Source organism: Phasianus colchicus, chromosome 3, assembly GCF_987193195.1.
Source record: "Phasianus colchicus chromosome 3, bPhaCol1.hap1.1, whole genome shotgun sequence".
Lineage (NCBI taxonomy): Eukaryota > Metazoa > Chordata > Aves > Galliformes > Phasianidae > Phasianus > Phasianus colchicus.
This window is the reverse complement of record NC_143438.1, coordinates 67,229,459-67,248,184: the sequence shown is the minus strand read 5'-3', so window position 1 is coordinate 67,248,184 and position 18,726 is coordinate 67,229,459. Positions and strand designations below refer to the sequence as shown.

General features: G+C 44.0%; 1 protein-coding gene across 2 annotated transcripts in view; it reads left to right on the top strand.

Moving 5' to 3' along the window:
* The first annotated feature begins 430 nt into the window (after positions 1-430).
* PAG1 (phosphoprotein membrane anchor with glycosphingolipid microdomains 1) overlaps positions 431-18,726 on the top strand; it is a 107,695-nt gene continuing 89,399 nt past the window's right edge. The window contains exon 1 of one of the 2 annotated variants that reach the window (XM_031590932.2): positions 431-510. The gene's annotated coding sequence lies outside the window, so the exon portion shown is untranslated. The remainder of the gene's footprint in view (positions 511-18,726) is intronic. The other variant, XM_090137754.1, reaches the window with a different exon arrangement.

The window sequence follows — 18,726 nt, the reverse complement described above, 5'->3', positions numbered from 1 at the left end:
ATAATACCTGTCTTTATTAGTCATGCTGGAAGAAAAACAAAAAAAAAGAAGAAAAGGAAAGGAAGGAGGATAGGCAGCCTGCATTCCTCCTCGCCCTCCTTTTCCAGTCCGGTCCCCGGAGCCCCCTCAGCCACACCGCGGAGCCGCGGGGCAGCCCGGAGGCAGCTCTGACAGCCCGGGGTGCCGCACAGCCCGGAGCTGCCGTGCCCGCGCCCCCGGCCCCGCAGGAGGCCGTGCCCTGCGCAGCCTCCGCAGAGCAGCGCTGCGGTGCGCGGCGCGCAGGGGCCCGGGGACATGCGCACTCTCCGCGGACATCGCTCGGTGCTTCTCCTCCGCCTCCCCCGGGCGAAGGAGGAGGAGAGAAAGAGGAGGGAGGAGAGAGCCGCGCGCCGCAACTTGCTGCTGCTCCTCCCTCGCCGCTGCCCGGCCCCTGCGGGCTGCGCTCGGCGGGCAGCGCTCGGCGGGAGGCGGCAGCCGGGGCGCGCCCCGCCGCGGGGCCGGCGCCCGCCGGTGAGTTGGGGGCGGTGCGCGAAGTTGCCGCGTCTGCCCGTGTGGATGCGTGTGGATGCGTGTACGCGGGGCGCTGCGCGGGGCTGCGCGGCCGCGGGGCTCGGCTGGTGGCCGCTGGGCTCGGCTGGTGGCTGCGGGGCTCGGGACGCACCGCCGGCTGTCCCGGTCCGGCCGCGCTCCCCGACCTGCCCTCAGCCGGCGGCCATTTGGTGCCGGGGTCAGTCCGGCCGCGGCCGCAGGTGCAGCGCGGCGCGGGCTGCGGGAGGAGCGCGGCGCGGGCTGCGCTGCGGCTCGGCGGGCTGGGGCTGCTGCCAGCCGGCCCCGAGCTGCGTTTCCATTCACATCCCGTTACGTGGTGACAGAGTGTAGTTTGTTGCGCGGTGGCATCTGCTCCTCGTCTTGGGAACTCTTGGAGAGGATGAGATCGGCAGTGGAAGGCAGGGGCTGCCGTTCAGAGCGTGGCAGAGTGCTGCGAGCGGCAGCGGGTCCGAGCGGATCGCCCTGCCTGCCGCTTGGAGCATCTCTTTCCCTCGATGCCTCTGACGGGGAAGTGCCCGGCGCGCGGTCGTGGCGGAAAGTTGTGCAGCGTTACGCGCGCTGATGGAGCCGATTATCTAAATAAACAGACCCAATGATTTATAGGTGTCTGAGCTGTAAGGCTCTGAACGATAGAGCTCTTTAACCTTTCTTTCTAATCTGTCCCTCAGAGATTTGGTTTTAAGCAGAGTGATACATCATCTGTGGTGCTGAGTACTTGAGTTGATTACATTTGTAAAAGGAACGGGCTTTGAAATAATACCGAGCCATTGAGCAACAAATGCAGAAAAAGTGTGAGAGAGAAAGAGCAGAGATAGCATTCAGGCAGGAAAGATTTTTTTCCCCTTCTTAGCAGACAGGCTCGATTAACTTTTATCTGGAGTTATTGTTTTATTATATTAAGCTAAAAAGAAGAAAGAAAAAAAGTGCTGTGTTAATCCGGCAGTAAGTCCTCTTGAAATCTGCCTCTGCTGTGGGTAAGTCATGATTGGAGCTGCGTTCATTCAGGGACTGTGCAGAAGCACTGCTGAAGATATCAGGCATGTATTTGGAAATAGTTTGTTGTTGCGTCCGTTTCCCATAGACAGTGCAGAAGCAGAAGTATCAAGTTGCTGGGTTTCTTATTCTGCATCTTTAAAATTGTATCCTGATGAGTATCCCTGTATGTTAGATGTGCAGCTACGTTATAGCAAAAGTGCCTCCTTTCACTGGGAAAGGGATTCATTCAGCTGTGAGCTTCTTTAACAAGGGCCACATTCCGCAGCCTGTAGAGCATCTTGTGTAAGGGGAGAGTCTTTTGCTCCTGTTGAAAAACAATAGTGAGCACAGTATGTGCAGCTTTTTGCAGGCCAAAAATACAAAAGCGGCTTTATCTTTAACCAGTATTTCAACACAGCGTTTTATTAACATAAAATCAATATTCAGGTCAGCAACGAGGATCTGCAACTTCTGAAAGAGAAAGTGGTCTGAAGGCAGCACAGTGAGTAAAGGTTGTGGGATGTGGCCCTTCATAAGCACACCTATCTCTTACTAAGTTCCTTTTGTGAAATGTCACTTAGTGAGGAAGACATTTTAATCAGTGCTCCTCAAAACCCTTGTTGCCGGGCTCTTGAACATGCCTTTGGGTCGTGCATTGTATGCAAATGACTGCTACTCCAGAACTACACTACAAATTTATCCTGCTATTAAAGTTACATTGATCAGAAAGTGGCAACTGGATTTCAAGTCTGAAATAAGGAATGCTCAATAGTCTCAAGCTAATTTACATTTTAAGAAGCACTATGCCGAGCAATCCACAGGAAACGCATTGAGTTTTCTTTGCTGGCTGTGCAGTGGCATTTCGTTAATGAAGGCTCTTTCCCGAGGCTGACTTCATTGGCACACAATGGAGTTAAATCTGTTTGTCAGCTCGTTGATGGTGCTGGTAAAGTGCTGGAGAGCTCAGTGGCTGGAACAGGACACAGCCCTCCTCTTTCCAGTTGGGAAGGGGAATGGAAAATGGAAGGGCTTTTTCAAAGTAGTTCCAACACTATCATTTGTAGCAGCAAAATGCAATGCAGGAATAAGATTAATAGACCAAGTAGGCTCAAAGACATTGTTTAACATTTAATTGAAACCATAAATCATTCAAACAGCATTATCCAGGCTCCTGCAGTGATGCTTCTGCTTCCAGGTGTTGAGAACCCTACAGATTTCATTACTGGGATGTGCAGTTCTGAGGGGCCGACAGCTCATCCTCAATGCCACTGAGCCCCACTGTGGTCAGGAGCCACCACTGGTCTGTGGGTCACCAACCTGAGGCTCCCTTCAAGTGGAAATGTTTGTGGGATGAATGGCTGTGAGATTGGTCACAAGGCTATGGCTACTTGCTGCTCGTCCTCATGTCCTGAGCATGTGGGGGCTATTTTAGTGTCTTCAGTTGCAGTCTTTATGTGTATGGCAGTGCTACAAACGACTGCTGTGGTCAGGGAGGAAGTTCAGGGCAGCAGCTTCTTCAGGCAAGACCACAGATTTCTAAATGTTTATATCATAGAGTTGTAGACTCTTGAGCTCAAGGGTCACTGAGTCCAATTCCCAGCTCCGCACGGCACCACTCAAAAATCAAACCCTATATATGAGAGCACTGTACAAACACTCCCTGAATTCCGGCACTCGGGCCGTGCCCACAGCCCTGTGGTGCAGCCCCTGTCCCTGACCCCCAGCCGCCCCTCCCCTGACGCAGCTCCATGCCGTTCCCTCGGGCCCTGTCGCTGTCACACAGAGCAGAGCTCAGCGCTGCCCCTCCGCTCCCTGTGAGGAGCTGCAGCCGCCGTCAGGCCTCCCCTCAGCTCCTCTGCTCTGTGCTGAGTGCACACAGGGACCTCAGCTGCTCCTCATACACCTCTCCCTCTTGACTCATCACCATCTTTGTAGCCTTCCTTTGGATGCTCTCTTGATAGTTTTATGTCTTATGTTGCGGCACCCAAACCTGCACCCAGTGCTCAAGGTGAGGCTGCGAGTTGAATGGTCCGGTACTTTCAGTCAGCACCACAGTCAGCTATTGCTTACACTGGCCAACATGTGGAATGGGGAGCACTGCATGCTCATTTGTGTAATGCAGCTGGCAGTGAGTTCTAGGCTTGGAAACCACCCTGTGCTCATGAGGACTTGTGGAAGCCCTGTAGAAGTGCATGGATACAGCAGCTGCAGCCTGAAGGCTCTGGTGCAGAGTTACTGCAGATATCTTCAGTTACTGTTGTCCATCTCCATCTTAGTAGTGTCTCTCACTGAGTGGCTGTGCCATGCTGGGGACTCTCTGCAGGTCACCCATGAGCACACGTGACAGATCCCTGGGCCTCCCAGAACCCTGTGTGCTGGGCAGGCAGCACTGCACTGTACAAGCTGCTCATGGACACCGGTCAGCAGGAACTTCCAGGTGCTTGGTGCCATATTTGAGAGCATATGCTGCAAACCCCCACGCAGTTTGACTGTGCTTTTCTTTAGTGGGAAAGCATTTTTTTTACAACACTGTCTCCACAGTTACTCAAACAAACTGTGGTGCCCGAGCCAAGAGCATCAGTCAAATTTGACAAGGAGCATACCCCTCTTTGGGAAGTTTCCTATGGCCCAATTCAGTGGCACAGCTTAGGGGCAGCCGGGTACATGCAGTCCCCATAGCAGCTCCTGCATCAGGCTACCGAGTAGCCAGGTGAAAATGAGGGGCAGGAGGCATTTCTTCATTTTGTGTGAGTGTGGTATAACCAAGGTTTAGTTAAAACAGTGATGGTAGATTGTTAGGGCAGATAAATACTGCCTTGTTACAGCCCTCTTGGGTCATATGTAAGCAGTGTTCGTTTTAGAAAGGATGAATGAACAGTCAGTGTGGAGGATAAAGATCAGCATTGTTAATTGCGATCGAAGTCTTCCGTGGGAAAGTATAAACTCGTGAGGAATGATACTGTCCATAAATGTCATTTAAATATTTACATAACTCAGGGATAAAATTTCTATATTAAAATACAGAGTCATGTTTGGGGTCCTGTTGGCAATAACCGGGATTTAGACAGCTGGGTTTGGTTGGTGGTAGTGCACTGATTTCTTCTGTGTTTCCGAATGCTTCACTAACAGTAACCAAGACAGTAACTTCAGTATGGAAAGCCCTTAATTGTTCTTATTTAAGAAAAGGGGTTTTTAATTTTGTTTTTTAGATACTTGGGAAATTATATTTGCATAAACTCTTGTGTTTCAGGTGTGATTAACTTTTACTTTTTGGTGTTACAGTTTAAGAATGCAAGTCACCATTATCTAAGCTTAGGTGCATAGTGGTTGATCGTCCACTGAAGCTTCTGGCTGTTGATAAGTCTGCAGAGTGGGAGGAATTGCTCCATGTGGGAAAGATTTTTCTCACCCACCATAAATAACTGGAAATGGTAGGAACTGTTCCTACACTGCTCATTGATGTTGCAGTTCTCACAGAAGTTTCTTTTGTCCTTTTCCAGTTCTCAGAATGTGATACAACTCTTGAAAAATTCTGTCTACTTTCATGTAAACATGATGAAGATGAGCCTTTGAGAACATAGCTTATTTTGATAAATAAACTAGCTTGGCCAGTGTAAATCTTTTCATCTAACTTCAAGAGCCACACTGTATTGAAGTAAATATAGATGTACTTAATGTGCTCCTTTCATCCAAATACATAACAAACACTCTAATCTACTGCAAACAAACCTAAAATGAATTTCTAAGTGGTTTTCTTCTTGGTACTGGACAAGTTTAGTCTAGCTAGGGTAGGACAAGAGTGGATGTTACTCCTGGAATTGTCAAAGTGCTGAGGTGAGTTCTGATCTAAACAGGAGAGGTGGAGAGCACATGGTAGACCTATCTCTTCAGCTGTTCTGTGAAAGAGGAAGAAAGTGCTTGCTCTAGAGTGTGTTTTTGATGAGCTTGTCCCCAGAGTCATCCCTTGGAAGGCAGCTTGCAGATGACTCTTGGGTGGAAGAACCTGCAGTGTTCCCGCATGCCTCCCACCTCAGCAGTCACACAGCTCAGAGCCTGAAACAAGAGCCCTGTCCCCACTTGGTGTGACTTGCATGAGCCCTCTCCACGCAGTGTCTGCAGGGCTGTCTGTGAGGAAGCTGCATGTGGCATGCAGTGGCATGATGCTGGGGCACGTCTGGCTGTGCCTGAAGCCTTGTTTCATGAAGGACTTGAACTCCGTGCTAAAGATGGCCCTGAAGCCATCTTGACATCTGCTATATGCACTGAATGATAACTGCAGCAGCCTTGGTGACACTGTCAGCATTGTGTTGGTTGAAATGTCCGGGAAGGAGGAGTTGAAAGAACAGTTCTGCAAACCTGAAGATGTGACAGCAGGTTTGTTTTTCATTTCTAGATTTCCAGGATGACTGTTTGCAGTGACAGCATGTTTAAATAGATCATCAACGCACTGTGGAAAACATTCTTAGTGCATGCAATGATTTGGTTCCATAGTAATTGCTTCATGAGGAAGACTACCATGTATCATAGAATCATAGAATGTCTTGGGTTGGAAGGGACCCCAAGGATCATCAAGTTCCAACCCTCCTACTACAGGGAGGGGTATTTTATATATACGTTTGTAGTTCCCGTATCACAAAGAGTCTTTAGGTCTTCCGTTTAAAATGGACAATTGACAAACAGAAAAGTAAAATGTTTTGTTTTGAAAAGGATTAAACCCTGTTTTGGAGAAAAAGACCATAGCTTGGTATTTTCTTAATAATAACAGTTCAGGTTCATTTCATTCCATTGTGGAATAAAATTCCATTCGAAGCTGGCTGATATGTTTATAAGATTTTGAAAATTAGACTATTTAGAGAACTATGTTAGCATAATTACAGAACATTTTCATATGAGCTTTTTCTCTGCTGCAATTTTGATGAGTAAGAGGTAATATAAAAAATGATTTCTTTGTGAGTTGGAGGAATGTCGTGAAAGATCTTTACATCTAGCAGACGCTTGTACTTTAAATACATAACAGTGATATACTGATGCCCAGATTCTGCTCACCATTTGACACCACAAACAGACATTCAATTTAGCTCATGTCTGATTGCGTTGTGCCATGTGTACAGAAGTGAAACGTATTAAAAACTGTTCATCTTTGGATGTGTTCATCTGGGAATTTACTCATAAATAATTGATAACTCCCTGAAACAAAATCTCTTAATTACTCCTCGGATTTCTCACTTCATCCCTCACGTGCTCATTGTTCTTGTAGGCACAGGGGAAGACAGAGGCATGGCTTTAATGAAGGTGTGTGTCAGCCTCCAATGCTCCTTTCAAAAGGTCACCCACTTGAGCAGGGGAAATGAAATACATGACAACAGAGAAACATTTTATTGCCCTATGGAAGAAGGTGGCATTTCAGTGTTTTAAAGGAACCACTTAGCTGTTATATTTAAGACTTGTTTTCATCCGATTGTGGGAGCAGTGCTTATGATGAATCACTAAATCAGTGAAATGTTTGCATCTAGTGCCCTGCAGGATGTCAAATTAAGGGCTATTTGATGTGCAGTACCAATTACAACTGTTATATTTGGGCTTGATATGTCAAGATTTTAGTGTTTTTGAGTGTCCTTGCACAGACTGCAGTGGAACAAGTCTTTGTGAGTAGTGGTCTCTCAGTGGAGTAGGGGTTTACTTGATTGAGCTCTTGTTTACCAGGCATTGAAGCATAGTGGTGAGTTTACTTTCCTGTGATAAAAAGGAAACCCTTTCTGCTACCTGTATACTTGATAAAGCACGCTTGATTACTATCTAACAAAATCTCATTTTAATGAAAAAAGTGTCCTGTTGAAAGATAAATTCATCTTTCTGATGACTTTATTGCTTTAGAGATACTAGCCAAGTTCTGTAGCAGTCTTTGTAGGAGCTAATATTTGCTTGCAGTTCAATAGCCCTAACTAGCTAATGTGCAAGAAATGTTCAAATAACGTAATGAAAAGAACCCTAACAAATCTTACAGCTATTTTAATGTGAGCTTTCAGATGTTACTTGTGTTTTAATTGAGAGGTGAATGCTGTAAAGGGTTTGTCAGTCTGCTGTTTCCGAATGAGAACGCGTTTTATGGACTAAAGTTCCAGAGAGCTGATAGCAGCTTTTGACTTCAGAATTCATAGCTCAGGTTCTTCCATTTTCACCTGGCAGCAGTGTGCAACTGTGCTATCCAGACTGGTGACTGCCAAAAATTACTGGTTTTGGTCAAATAAAATGAGAAAAAAATTCTTCCTGATATTGGAGAAAAGGCAGCCTTTGCTCCTTCTATAAACCAAAAGATTAAGCTTGCTTATAAAGGATTAGCAGAGCTCTCTTCTGTTAATTCATAGTGGTGTAGTAAAAGTGCCTGATTCTACATCAGTGGAAAATCCATTATCGATCAATGGGAATTTTACAGCTGAAGCCAAAGGGATTAGGGGCTCATCGTTTGGAAGTGACTGAAGGAGAGAAAGAGCTGGATATGCTTGTTGTCACATGGCTGTGAGCCACCGCTGCGGTGCAGCCACCAGCAATGGCAAAGCAAAGTCCTAGGTTGCTTCAGGCAGGCTTTTTCAAGAGTTGCACGAAAGGACGTGGGACAGGGCTGTGGAGAAATCTCGTTTGGGATACTGCTGACTGTCCTCCTTACTCACCTTTAAGAAAAATTATTTCAAAACGAAAGAGAAGGTGACCTGAAGTCCTGCAGATTGTGCCGTCGTGGGGGAGAATTAATGTGAAATAAGGGCCCTGGTTTGAGGAGGTCTGACGTGCAGAATTTGGTTAAAGCAGCAGGGAGAAACAGATCTGGAATTAAGGGCTGTGTGGAAGCAGTGGTGCCTGCACCTTGCTGCCACCTGGGGACATTGGTTTGAGAGGTGAGCCTGAGGAAGTGACACACTGCTGGTGGTATTGAAGGTGGTGTCCTAGCAAATTACACAGCCTGCAAAAGGTTCTTCCTTTAATAAACAGTTGCTGCTTTTCCTTCTGGTAGAATGCATGGACCAATGCTCTTACTATTAGAACTCTAAGAAAACACATAGTTCCACACTACTTTAATTAAGAATGTCCATGAAGCACATTTCTAAATATAATTTTGCTTTCTTTTTAAACGCTGAGTGTAGTTAAAAAGTAGCTCTGATACAAAGCCAAGTACTGGATGAAAGCATGGCTTGCCCTGACTTCTGCTGCAGCATTTGGCATGTAGGTTCCCAAGGATGGTACCTAATACATCATAGAATATTGTTCAGAGTAAAAATTAGATTTCTTATGATGATATTTGGTAAATGTAAATATATTGTTTTTATCTGTTAAAATAGGCAAGATGGTGTCATTTAGCATGGCAATTACAGAGATTAAATTAATTTCATTTTCCTTTATTCTTATTAAATGCAAAATAATTGAGCTCACATCATAAGAGGTTGGGACTCTGCTGTTTGTAGCTTCATCATTTATTAATCTAACGCATTAGATGAGAAGCTTTATAGATTTGCTTGCCTAAGGAAAAAGGAGAGGAATACAGATAAAGGCCAAACTGGATCTGTGTATTGTGTTTCGCACTTTGAGATACTGTCAAACTGTTGCCTCATTTTTAGTACATTTTTGTAAGAAAGAGCACTTCCCCCAGAATGGCTAATTGTGACTTAGTGCTTAGTCAGTCTGGGTATGCAGAGATTTGGACAGACAAAGTTGCTTGTGCAGTTCCTTTGCCCTCCTCAACATGCTGCTGGTATAGAAATGTAAAATTGTAAACGGGCAGGCAAAATAAAATACAGAAGAGAATGCTGTAAAAAGGTATGTTTTGTACCATCTTGGCCATCTTAATTGGCTGTCCTAGTTATGGGAGGGAAGCCAGAAAATAATATTGGCTGTGTTGCAGTAATCAGCTCAGAAGTGACAGAAGCGTTCTTCTTTCTTACCTTGATGTGGCTGGAGGGGGGTTGGAAATTAAACATTTGTCTCTGCAGTTCCACATAGCTCCAACTCTGCCAGCCACACATTAGTAAAATAAATCCCTCGTGTTCATATTCAAGTGGAAAGTATAAGGAACGTTTTCTGCCTTTTTTTTTTCTTTTTTAATGTGTCATTTATTGGCTGGTACAGTGACCTCTGTTTCGTGACTCTAGTGATGTGACTTGTCACACAGCTTTCCTGTCGTGATTAATTAATTGCTCTGGGGAGTAGTGGCATGTGACATCATGCATGGGAGCTTAGGTAAACAGTTACCTATAGACCACCTGTAATGAATCTTACTTAAATGTTATCTATTAATGCAGTTTATTATTTTTTTATGTGATTTTCATTTCTGTATGTTTTTTCTCTCAGCTGTGTCCACGGTATTCAAATGGCATGCATACCTATCAGCACCTTTTAGTGTTGCTAATGTAGCCAGTTTGGAACAAGATATACCTAGCAATTAAGGATATGGAATTTGCCAATATACTGGGAAAAGGTTTTGCACTAATTATGTGGAGGTGTGGCGCAGCAGTATGGCAAACCAGTCTTCAAGAGTATCTTAGTGGACAGTCTGGCCAATCTTTTAAATTGTTGTTCCAGTCAATTTTATTGACTGAAGTGAAAGCACAAATTAATTTTTCTTTCCATTCTCAACATTAAGGTTTCACTTCATACTCTTGATTTATATTTCAGTATTAATTGTGTATTTTGATTTGTGTGAGTGAACCCTGAAGCCCTTCCTCACTTGAGAGTCCACCTTTAATTTGGTTAACAAGACTGTCTCATTTCTGAGTAGCCTGTACATGAGGAGCTGATTCGTATTAACAGATAACTTGTGTTGGAAAAAGTGATAAATATCTAAGGTGTGGGGGCAGGGTGGCGAGGCCAGACTGTTTTCAGTGGTGTGTGGAGACAGGACAAGGGAAAACGGCCAGAAGCTGGAGCATAGGAAGTTCCGCACCAATGTGTGCAAGAACTTCTTTACGGTGAGGGTGACGGAGCACTGGAACAGGCTGCCCAGGGAGGTTGTGGAGTCTCCTGCTCTGGAGATATTCAAGACCCTGGATGCCTACTTGTGCGACCTGGTGTAGGGAACCTGCTTTGGCAGGGGGGCTGGACTCGATCACAGAATCACAGAATCGTAGGGGTTGGAAGGGACCTCCAAGGATCATCGAGTCCAACTCCATCTCTGGAGGTCCCTTCCAACCTACTATTCTGTGATTCTGTGATATCTGTATCTGGTTATGAGTATGTTAGTGTGAGCTCTAATGAGTTAGTATGAACTGATGGATATTGGTTTTCAGATGACTGTTGGCATCTTCCTGAGCAAGTCTGGTGACACAGTCCTAGAGAAGTGCTGGAGAAAGCAAACTAGCCTCCAAGCAGACGATTGATTTTTCCCTTCAAAATGAGAAGTAGTTACTGTGAGGAAATTAGCTAAATTGTTTACAGCAGGCAGATAGCCAGTAACTCAGCATTTTGTCAGCATTCCGACACGGTACATGCACAATGTGGTGCATTTCATGGACATGCTAGCATCAGCAGTTTCAGTTGACAGTTTCCAGAAACAGCTGGGTTGGGCTGGCAGGAGAGATCCAACCTGTGAAACACATTGTGGGCCTTCAAGCTCTTGTTTGGACAACCAGCGGACAAGGGTAGCCTTGCCAGAACTGCCTGGCTTCCAGCAACTCCAGAGATGTTGGCAATGTAGAGCTGCAGCAACTCGGTCCTCTTTGCTTTTATTTCTGGAGGGAGGTGACCTGAGGATTGCATTGCCAGCCATGGAGCACAGGGCCTGGAAGCACCAGAGCTATCCATAGTGTGAGGAGCTGGTTGGAATCACCTGGGCTACTGAGCCTTGGGGTTAGGGGCCTCATGCTTGGTTGCCTGGGAACCTGGAAACATTGGGTTGGCTTTTGTCAGCTCTTTGCTTTCTCCCACCTGTGGGAGTTACTGAAATTGGACAGTGCTAAAATTAGCAGCAGTTATTAGTTATGATCAGCAATCAAGAATATTTTATTCAGGGTAGACAGTTACAAACATTTTCTGAAAACTTGTTTTCAGAACAGGACAGAAATTACTCACAGCAAGTGCTGTGATTCCATAGAGCGAGAACTTCCAAGGCTTTGCAGTTCCACATAGCAAGAGGCATGCTCTTGTTCCACCAAGCAGTAGTATTTTCTGTATTGTATATTAGCTGGTATATTTAATAACACTTATGCTTAAAAAGAAAGTAAGCAGCTTCAAACAGAATAGGCTTCCTTTCACTGAAATCTAGAGTAATCGAGACAAAAACCAAACACTCATTAATGTCTGTGCTTAAGCTATCTGTCAGTAGAGTAATCAGTTTTCTGAATGTTCATTGAATAAAAATAATGCACCCTGCAGTTCATCAGTAGCTTACAAAGATTGACTTCAGAAAAATAAATGTGAAGATTGGTGTAGATAAATGAGAAGTAAGAGATTCATACTTCTTAAACACCTTGCTACCACAACCTCGTGTGTGTATGCATCAGCCTGATTTTATATGGGTAGGAATAGGCTTTTTGAAAAAATTCAATTCTCTTAAGTCAATCGTATACTAAGGGTGGGACTGCCATGGAAGGAAGAAGTGCAGTGTTGCTTTCTCTCCCTGCAACTGGTGTTTCAGTCTGAAAGCAAAGAGGTGCTGAAGATGTGCACTGCATATTTAAACTTGCCTTTTCCTCACTCTTTCAAGTCATCTTCTCTTATGGATTTTTTTCACTTAGTCCTGGCAGCAGAGGGGATTTGATGAAGGAAGAGGTTAACCTCCAAAAGCGTGGTTCAGTGATTTGATGTGTACCGAACTTTGAATTAGGGGATGTTGATATTGCAAGTTGATCTTGCAGTGGATCTAGCTAATGTGGGATTTAGGACTATAGGTAGTTTATACTGGGAGAGAGAAGCCTGGCTTCTGGTGAGTACGTGGCTGGCCCCAGCTGGTCATCGCTGTGTCCACAGGACATCAACTTTTGCTGTGTTCTGTAACAGTAGCCAGGTTGTCACACATTCAGCATTTAAACAAGTGGGAATGACTTGGCAACAAGGGAAGGTGCTGAGTTCTGCATCTGTGGAGGAACGGCTCCAGGCACCACGTGGAAAGCAGTTTTGCAGAAGTGGACCTGGGAGTTCTGGTGGACACCATACTGAACATGAGCCTGCAGTGTGCCCTTGAGATTAAGAATTGGTATCCTGGCTGATTCTGCCAAGTGTTGTGAACGGATCGAGGGAGGTGATCCTTCCCTATTAGGCCACACCTGGAGTGCTGTGTCCAGATCTGAGCTTCCCAGTACAAGAGAGATCTGGATATGCTGGACAGAAAGAGTCAAGTGAAAGGTTGTGAAGATGATTAAAGATCTGGGGAGCACCTCTCCCGTGAGTGGAGGCTGAGAGAACCAGACCTGTTCATCTTGGAGAAGAGAAGGCTCATCAGGGATCTCATCAGTGTCTTGAAAGGGCCCTCCTGAAGGGAGGGTGCCAAGAGGATGCAGCCAGGCTCTGTTCAGTGGTACCCAGTGCCAGGACAAGAGGCAGTGGGCACAAACTTGAACACAGGAGGCTCCCTCTGATCACCAGGAAGCACTTCTTTACTGTATGGGAGACTGGTATAGAGAGGCTGTGGAGTCTCCTTGGAGATCTTTATTAGTTGTGTGGACATGGCCCTGGGCCCCCTGTACTGGGTGTCCCTGCTGGAGCAGGGGTTGGACCAGAAGGACCCAGAGGCCCCTGCCAACTTCATCCACCCTGTTATCGTGATCAGACCAACTGCACTTGAAAGCAGCTGTACTGGATGAGTGGCAGGACCACCTCTATGCCATCTTCTGTGCAGACAGAACGTTTTTAAAGAGAGTCTGTTCTTAAATAACAGTTCCCTGTTTTGTCCTCTAAAGAACTTGAAGATAGTTCTCCACTTGCCCAGAAAAGGTTATCAATACATTTTGGGTACCTCATGTCTGCTTCTCAGTTCAGTTCTGCTTTTTCAACCTCAATTTTTAAAACAGAAACTCTTGTGTATGTACACTGGTTTGTTCAGCAGGAAAGCTGTTTGTCATTTTCTCCTGTTCCTGCAGGATGTATACAAAAGAATTTTTTCATCCTGCTATGACCACAGATGTGAAAAAATAAGCAGAAATCTCATTCTTAGCAGTGACTTGAGTCTCTAAATGTTAGACAAATAATGTTTATTGTGCAATTCACTTGTATGGCTTTTTCTACGGATTTCTTTTTTCTTTAAAGCCCAATTCGTAGTAGCTGTATTTGTGCAGCCAGCATCATGTCACATTTGTTTCCATGGAATGACAAACTAGGTGGTGAGCTTGGCTGTCATGCTGATAGCCCGTAAGCAGTATCATAGCCAAGATGCAAGGCAGGAGACTTTTATCAATACAGGCCTACGGAGAGTGTTTTTGTTGTAAAACACAAAGGTGTGCCACTGAGTTTGTTTCTTCGTTCTGACAGAGCTAACGGCAGCCTGGAAACAAAACACTCAAAATGCGCAGCTTTTTATGCAAGTGGAAGCAATGGAACCATTATCAGTGACCTTAGCTTTCTCATCTTGTTTTGCAAGCTAATTTTATATTAATTTCAGGCATAGCTTTAATCTTTGTCGGTAGGGCAGCAGCAGTGGAGTTACCCTTCAACTATTGATTTCCAATTTGTTTTTATTCTCTGACTCTCCGCTTGCAGAATGAAGATTGAAGCATTTTTTTTTTTTTCATATTAATTTATTTCCTATATTGAATTGTTAAAGTTTGCAAAGAGACTGATCTTGGATCTATCAGAGCTGTCTTCTCAGTGTAAATAGGATTGTTCAAGTGGTGACTGTGGAAAGCTTTGCAGGTCAGGGATACAGTTGTTTGAGGTAGAAGAGGAGCAGTCTTAACGTGAGGTGTTTGATTTTCCTGAAGGAGGAGAGTTGCCATTTTAGAAAAGAATGAAATTTAAGCCTTTACTGAGTTCTCTTGAGATTAAATGCTCGCACAAGAATCATTTCAGTTCTGGTTGTACTTGCAATATCAGAGACTTCGAAGGAGAAACAACTGCATATGTAACCTGGTGGCTTACACCTTCATGAGTGGCAAAATGGGTGACATTTCCTTTTTCATCGAGATCTGAACTGCAGAGTGGATGTGGAACAATAGGAACAAGTTTAACCAACAGAGGGACAGACTTTTATTCCTAAAGAAAATAGATACAGTTCTTTGGTTTTGGTACCTACAGCCTGTGGTGCAGGAAGAAATAATGTTCAGCAGGATTGGAGCTTATATGGCATTTGAAGTCATTTTAACATCTTTGGAACAGTTAAAAAAGTAATCTTATTGGTGGTGTTTTTTGTTTTTTAAAGCTGCAAAGGTTGACAAGCCAAAGTATACATGAGCAATAGCTGTTGAGGAGATTTATTTCTATGGTAAGTAAAATGTGGATTTCTTAACACTTTGAGATTTGCATTTTGATACTCTGCTGTGGCTTCAAAGGGATTATGCATACAAACTCAGTGAGCAGTGGTGGTTGCATGTGTGAAATGACATTTGGTGCTACATTTGCTTTTATTATATAAGAATCAGGTTTGGTTTCAGTGATTTAAAAAAAGGTACACTCCTAAATTTGAGAAGTTTAATGATGTTTCCCTCTCTTTATTGCTGTAAATTGGTAAGTGATGCTAATATCTGAAGGTAATAAAAAATAAATCAGATTTTTTTTTGGTTATGTTTTATTTGCCTCATTACTTGTTACACTTGTGTTACCCTTAGGAAATATTGCTTTTTGTTCTACAATGGAAATACACACCAACACTTCAAAGAGTCTCAGAAAAGGTCTGAGATACAGTGCATATCCATCCTTTAGCTTTAAGGGCTTTTTAGAAACTGAAATACCTTTCCACACACAAATAAAAGGAATCTAGTTGAAAACAGAATGATGTCAGGGAGGGAGAAAATTAATATCCTCAGGCTTGACATGGGGGGCTGCTTGGGCACATTGTATAAGTCATGGGAGGCATCTGCATCGGAACATAAACAGGCTGAAAGAGTGGTCTGCTGAAAGCACAGAAGAGTTATTCAGACTACAAAGCATAAAGATATCTGCCCCTAATGAATCCTACAGAAAACAACTGGACTCTGTTGGGTCACACACAAACTCAATAAAAGATTTTAAAAGGACTTTGAAGAGCAGAGAGTGCAACGTAAAAGTAAATGATAAACTGCAAGTATATCAGAAAGTGGGTAGCACTGGTGGGCATGTAGGATGATCAGGCAGCTGAAATTAAAAAAAAAGAAAAAATTATGTATTTTAGGGGAATACGGACAGGTGCTTCACTGAGTGATGAAGATGAGAAGGTGTCATCTGCTGAGATAACTGAGTATGGAGATGCCACTGTGCATCACAGAGTGTAGTTTGTGCTCTGAGGAGGTGGCAGTGCTGGCAGAAAGCGTGCTGCATGCCACAGTGCTGCTGCTGGGACTTGTGAATCTCCATGCTGCCTTTTGGGGATTTCACTTAAAAGAAGATGGAATCTGGCAGAAAGCAAGCAGTGATTTTGAATAGCAGTGATGGTCCTGAGAGGGTGAGAGCTCCCCAGGGAGTGTTTCTCTCCTTAGCACACTCAGCTCACTTCTTTTGCCTTCTCCTTTCCTCTCGTGGGATGAGCACAGCCATCCTGCAGTGCTGTTCACAAGCCCATAACTAACTTTACTGTGTAAGTCCACCCTTCCCCAAAATTAGCTCTTTCTTGATAAATGTTCAGTTTCTCCTGGATTTGCAAAATTGGAAAAAAAAATAATGGAAAAAATAGGTGGCTAGCCTTTTGGGTATATCATGAGATAACCATATTATTTATAAATAATTTATGACTTTGAAGCTACACTCTTTTTCTCTCCAGATTATACGTCTTGTATAACCGAATGGTATGATTTACCTTAAATTGCCCATCCGACATGCATCACAAATCTTTGCACACCACTTTCTTGTCTCCTGCATGGCCTTCACTTGTGGATAGGAGATTTGCATAAAATGATTTCTTCATGTAAATGTGATCAGGCTGAGGCTCCAGCATCTTGTTATAACATATGTACCAATTCCCTTGAATTGGGTTAGCATCTACCTCAGTAATTGAATCTATTTGTTAGTTGCTGTAGTTTTCAGAATTAACAACAAGCAGGATCTGTGCTCCTTGGTGTTTTTGCAGCAGTCTTCTTGTTTTTGTCTTATCCTAAGACTTAATTTCAATGAAACACAAGACAGGGGCAGGAAAGGATCCTCGCTGAAGCTGCCTCCAGCTCCTGCCCAAATGGCTTCAAGGGCTGCCCCTCGCCTTATCTCCGCTGGCCCTGACCAGGCAGCTGGCCCCAGTGCAATTAAAAAGGTGTGTGTAAGCTGGAGAGATAAGGGTCTGTGTCATCTAAGCAGCAACATGGGGCCCTTCAGCAGAAGAAGAGCACTGGAAGCTGCATTTAATCTCTAGGAGATAAGGAAACATTTAACAATATATTGACTCTGAGCTGAATTCTGTGGCAATATGTTTTGGGAGTAACTCTCTTTAAATGCAAAGCTGGTGGTAGAAGTCCTGAGCAAATACAGTGATGACGAAAGTCATGGTAAATGTATCCAGGATTGGTCAAATCTTGCTCAGGCAGCAGCCTTGGGAACTGCCTTGAGTGACTATGCGGAAGTGCTCTTCAGTGGGGATTGATTCCCTTTTCTTTTTTCCTGGTTTGAGATAAAAGCTTCTTCCTAAACCTTGAGCACAACCTCACTGAATCTCCACTGTTGCAAATTGCAGGACTGTGATTCTCTGCTGTTCAGATAGAGGGGAAGAGGTTGATCAGAAGGGAGCTGACTGTTGGTTGTCTGAGGAGCTCAGCACAACAAAGCCCTGGTAGTTTGGCACAGGGCCAGTTTGAGTTCAGCTTTGCCCGTTTTATTTAACTGTGGAGGTGCTCATGCAGCCTGCTTTCAGCCAAGGGACTGAGCTGGACCTGATGCCAAGGTGGATGGATCCTGGTTCATGTGCCATTTTTCCCACAGTAATGCAGGTGGCTCTGCCTGAAGCCTCTGATCTAGAGATTGTCTTGCAAGAGCAGGACCTATATTTGTGTTGTGCTGCTCTGTTGTAACCACCTTTGAGTCTAGGTAATCCAGAAACTGGACAGTATTACCCTGGTCCTGCTGGTTTTAGCCCCGCCTTTGTATAGCATGGAGCATTGTTGTTTTTTTATTTTGTTTTTACTGTTTGCTTGTTTGTTTTTACATCAATCACTGGTTTTGGCAGAAGCTCTTTGTCCATGGTCTCTCCTTGCATGTTCAGTTTGTTTTCTTTCTGTTCTTCTAGTTCCTTGTGTAACCATCCCTCCCCAGCTTCTGTGATCTTGCCCCTACCTTATTGTCTCCCCTTCACCTGAAGCATGAGTAAATGAGATAATGAGACACAGGCCAATCATCCCAATTACTCTGTATATGAATGCATATGTATGTTCTTGCATCTCTCTCATCTCTCATCTTTCTGTCTTTTTGTATGGCAGTCTCTGGAGGATGGGATTATCTTTTGGTCTGTATCTAGCATGTTGACACTGCTGCAGTATGAATAGAATTGACTAATGGTATACATATTTTGAAAAGCTTGAGCTGCATTGCAGCATTCATCTGGGCTAATACTGGCCAGCACATTACCATGAAACCTTAGTTAATCATCACTGTCAAGCGTTTTCCTGCATCCAGTCTCTGATTGTATAGTTCTAATTTTTGTACAGCTTCTAATAATTTATGATGCATTTTATATTGATATTAATGTGTTCATTAAAAGTTTATGGGAAAGATGTGCTAATTTAAGTTATGGTGATAGCATTTTGGTCAGGTGTGTAGTAAATGCAGAAATTTGCAAGTAATTTTTTTCAAGGCTTCTCCATCTTTCTGTAATTGTCAGATAGATACTATGAACTTGCCAGATCCAACGTGCTGATGATTGCCTTCCAGCTTTTAAGAGGGACAGAAATTATACACTAACTGTATCTGAACAAGATTCTGCTTTGATAGTGTGGTAAAACACGCAATACTTTGCTATCTTGCACTTTCATAAACATCTATTAGCATATCCCTGGTCTGTCAATAAAGAAAATAACGTAGATGAAGCTGAATCTACTTCAAGAGTACTCAAATAGTTATTGATGGCTTAGGAATGCTGTGTTATCAATAGCAGATGAACTGCTTTGCTGTTGTCTG